This window comes from Scylla paramamosain, chromosome 48 (genome assembly GCF_035594125.1).
Source record: "Scylla paramamosain isolate STU-SP2022 chromosome 48, ASM3559412v1, whole genome shotgun sequence".
Taxonomy (NCBI): Eukaryota; Metazoa; Arthropoda; class Malacostraca; order Decapoda; family Portunidae; genus Scylla; species Scylla paramamosain.
This window is the reverse complement of record NC_087198.1, coordinates 4,228,835-4,233,834: the sequence shown is the minus strand read 5'-3', so window position 1 is coordinate 4,233,834 and position 5,000 is coordinate 4,228,835.

The following is a 5,000-nucleotide window of genomic DNA, read 5'->3' as shown; positions in this document are numbered from 1 at the left end:
TGGTTGGTGTGTGCTTCAACCTCACCACAACGTGATGCTTTGAGGAGTCGTCTGTAATTTAGTATAATTGGAGCTTGAGGTGTGCGTCGATGATTTGGTACTGAGGAAGTGAAGACGTGACAAGGCTTAGGTCAGAGCACTGAGAGGACTGCGGTCAGTCATGCAGTAACTCAGTTGTGAGACAGCGTGGCTCACTGGACACTGCCCTGTGTCGACCCAAGGACAGGCTATTGGAGAATGTGGGTTATTCTCTCGTTCAAATCTTGCTGTTGTCCGCGTGTTAAAGGATGCACGGAAATGTATGTTGGGTGTTTGTTTCTATAGTAATCTTCGTGGCACTAAGTATATGGATAAGGTGTTATTCAGAGACATTGATAACTACACTTAAGTGTTAAGTATTCATTGTGTGTTTAACAGGTTCTATAAATAATGTTCCTTATCGGGGAGAACAAAGTGAATTGTGATTGTTGGGCTAGGTAACAACTGTCCATTATCGGGCGATGCATAGTGAGGGTTGTGTAAGAATAGTTATGTTGGTGTATGGTTGCAGGAGTTAGCAGCCAACAGCGTTAGGTTGCCAGGTGGACGAGTCGGGCCGAGTGGTGTCAACGTGAGGGCAGTGTAGCTGATCGTGTGGAAAGTGGGGTGCCAACTCCACTGGTTCTAATTACAAGTCTGGTTATAGTGCCAGACTGGAGCAACAAATATGCCCATTGGATCGAGAATGTGTAGTGCACTGATGTGGGTAATGTGAACTGGAAATATAAATAAGGATTGAGACAAAATGGTATATTATGTTCCTTGTTACGTAGCATGGCTTCCTATAATCTCCGGCTACTCCTAGTTACGAGTAGATGCCTGCCTTTCAGTGTGGTCAACGCCACGACACACCAGGTTTCCTTTAACATTCTCTCTCTCTCTCTCTCTCTCTCTCTCTCTCTCTCTCTCTCTCTCTCTGTAAAACAATATAAAAATCGATAACAGCAACAACAGCAACAACAACAAGCCCAGCTCCACACCATCTGGTTCACCACCACCACAGCCCCAACAAAACAGCAACACAACCACAGCCGTTAACACCTGTACTACCACCACCACCACCACCACCACAACACAAAGTACAAAACAAACTCGTGCAGGAAATTAAATCTGAATTGTGATCGGATTTATATAGTTTTTCCTCTACTTTATTTCCTCTTTCGTATTTCTTCTTTCGTAACAAATCGCTACTGTACATTTTTTTTTGTTTTTATCTCTTCTTTTTCCTACTACTTCCTCTTCTTCCATTTTCCACTTACTCCTTCCTTCTGCCCAATTTATTCACGTGGATTCTCCCCTTTTTTCCCCCCTTTTTCATTCACTATCATTCATTTCCTTCTTCCTTTTCATAATCAATACGTTTTCGCTTCCACTCAATGCCTCTTTCCCTTTTACACATCCATTGTTATTCATTATTTTCCTTTCTCTCATCGATTCTCTCCTTCCCTCTTCTTCTTTCATTCTTTCTTTCTTTCTTCACTGCAATTCCTTCCTTCCTTTTCCTTACATTCATTCATTCTTGTTTTCCTCTCCCCCATTCGCGCCTTCCTTCCCTCCTCCACACTCCTTCGCTTTCCTTCCTTTCTCCTGCACCTTTCTCTCTCTTGCACCCTTTCATTCGTTTCTCTTGCCCAGTCTCACACTACATATTCCCTCTTTTTCACCTTATTCCTTCCTTCCTCTCTTCTTTCCTCTACATTCTTTTACTCCTTTCCTTGCTTTACACTCCTTCCTCCTATTACCCTCTACCACTCTCACTCTTCCCTTCTTTCCCCTCTTCTTCCCCCTCGTTCTTTCCTCTTGTGCGCTCATATCTTGCATTCTGTTCTCTCTGCACCCACTACACCTCTTCCACCTCCTGCTCCACTTCCCTCCTTCAGCTCTGCATTATTTCGCTTCTCACCTTCTTTCTTCCCTTCAGTAATTGCTCCACACAGACGCCATGTGGGTTAAGCGTGGAGGAGGAAGAGGAGGAGGAGGAGGAAGTAGTGGTGGAGTCCTTTGTAAGGCTTCTATACACCTGTTTAGGCTATTGATGTATGTGCGTGGCTGGTGAGACAAGAGGGATCAAATCAGATAATCAGGGATAGACAGTGGGGTTGAAAGAAGAAGTAGTAGAGGTTGGGTGAAGAACAGTGACAGAAGTATGAGAATGAAATATGACAGAAATGCTGTCTTGTCTGCGCCACAGGTGTTTCAGTTCATTTAGTTTTCTAAAATAATAGTACAACAGTTGTATTATTCATATATTGGTTCAGGTAAGGCTTTTTCGAAATGTGTTTACTGGTTTCCTGAAGAGGCGATGTTCATTTTCTTCTGCTGGAGTTGTGTTTATGTACGTGGCGTCCTTGAGTATGTGCGTCAGTTTGTGATGTACTTGTTTTCCTCTCATATAAAATATTGTATTAATTGGTTCCATTTCTGCTTGTGTGTGCAGTTCCTCCGGTGTGTGGGGATGTTTCGCTGTAGGCGAAGCGGAGTGAAAAAGTGTGTGTGTGTGTGTGAGAGAGAGAGAGAGAGAGAGAGAGAGAGAGAGAGAGAGAGAGAGAGAGAGAGAGAGAGAGAGAGAGAGAGAGAGAGAGAGAGAGAGAGTGAGGGGACAGGGGAAGCAGACGGGCAGACAGACGGACAATCATACATACAAACAGGCATGCAGACAGACAGAGACCGGCAACCTCCTCCCCCTACACACACACACACACACACACACACACACACACACACACACACACACACACACACACACACACACACACACACACAGGTATATAAAGAACACAGGCTTCTCCACCGACCTTGATGGAACGTTTTGTGGTGAAAAGTTGAGAATTTCCAAAGGTATCACTGGACTGGAGAGGTGTAATAGAAGTGGACTCTTGGTTTTCTTTAGTCCAATGGCTTCTCCACCAACCTTGATAGGACGCAGTGTAAGTGTCGTCGATTATTTTCTTAGTCGCTAATGACAAAAAGAGTAATGAGTTCCAGAAATTGTCTTTTTTTTCCCCTGCGAGGTTAATGAAATGTGGCTGTGGAGGTGAAGCATGCATTCTTCAAACACTACTGACATTAAAAGAAGTATTCGAGTTCTTGGAGTTATTCTCATGTCTACAGTCAGTTTTTACTGTTGTGGTTCCTGCCTTCGACTTTAATAGAATGTTGTGGCGTAAGAGAAATATATATTTTTTCAAACGCCACTGACATCAAGTACAGTTATCGAGTTTTTGAATGAAATATTTTAACATCAGCAGTTATTTATTTATTTATTTATTTATTTATTTATTTTAGTTTTGGCTTCTCATGCTTGGTAGTGTGTCGTGGTGCAGGTGAACACAATGGTCTGTTTTTTGTATGAAATGTGTATTATAAAATAGGGTAAGTAAAGTTTTTTTTTAATGTATTCATTTAAACAACAAATCTACGTATTTTTTTTTATTTCTATTAAATAATTAAAGTTTTTTTTTTAATGTATTCATGTAAACAACAAATCTACGTATTTTTTTTTATTTCTATTAAATAATTAAAGTTTTTTTTTAATGTATGCATGTAAACAACAAATCTTCGTATTTTTTTTTATTTCTATTAAATAATTAAAGTTTTTTTTTTATGTATTCATGTAAACAACAAATCTACTTTTTTTCTATTAAATAATAATAATAACAATAATAATAATAATAATAATAATAATAATAATAATAATAATTCTCTCTCTCTCTCTCTCTCTCTCTCTCTCTCTCTCTCTCTGGAACACTACCACTGCCAGTAAAAAGAGTAATCGAGTTGTTGAAGTACTTAAATGCCTGAAGTTGTATGATTTTACTGGTTCTTGCCATGACTGATGGCCTTGGAATAAGCGAAGAGAACAACTTGGAGCAGCACCGCAAACACTAAAAGCAGCAGACGAATAGTTCAAACCTCTCAGCGGCTCTTGTTTTCATATCTGCTCAGTGACGGTGGCTGGAGTAAACCGATAGCTGGAACATTCGACCACCTGAACAATTCGTAATACTGAAAAAATTAACTGGAATGACTGAACCAATTCCATCACTCCTAATGCACAAAAGAAACCGAAAAAAATGATGTAGTTGGTGAAAGACTTGCCCAACTAAACGATTCCTGCCATAGAAACATGAAAAATTAAAACACTAACAATTTCTGGGATTTCTGATAAATTCTCATTTTCTTATGGTCTCTCTCTCTCTCTCTCTCTCTCTCTCTCTCTCTCTCTCTCTCTCTCTCTCTCTCTCTATATATATATATATATATATATATATATATATATATATATATATATATATATATATATATATATATATATTATATTATATTATATTATATTATATTATATTATATTATATTATATTATATATATTATATATATATATATATATATATATATATATATATATATATATATATATATATATATATATATATATATATATATATATATATATATATATATATATATATATATATATATATATATATATATATATATATATATATATATATATATATATATATATATATATATATATATATATATATATATATATATATATATATATATATATATATATATATATATATATATATATATATATATATATATATATATATATATATATATATATATATATATATATATATATATATATATATATATATATATATATATATATATATATATATATATATATATATATATATATATATATATATATATATATATATATATATATATATATATATATATATATATATATATTTTTTTTTTTATGTAGGAAGGATACTGGAAAAGGGCAACAAAAATCTAATAATAAAAATACCCACTGAAATGCCAGTCCCTTAAAAGGGTCAAAGCAGTGGTCAAAAATTGGTGGATAAGTGTCTTGGAAACCTCCCCTCTTGAAGGAATTCAAGTCATAGGAAGAGTGGGAAATACATAAGCAGGCAGGGAG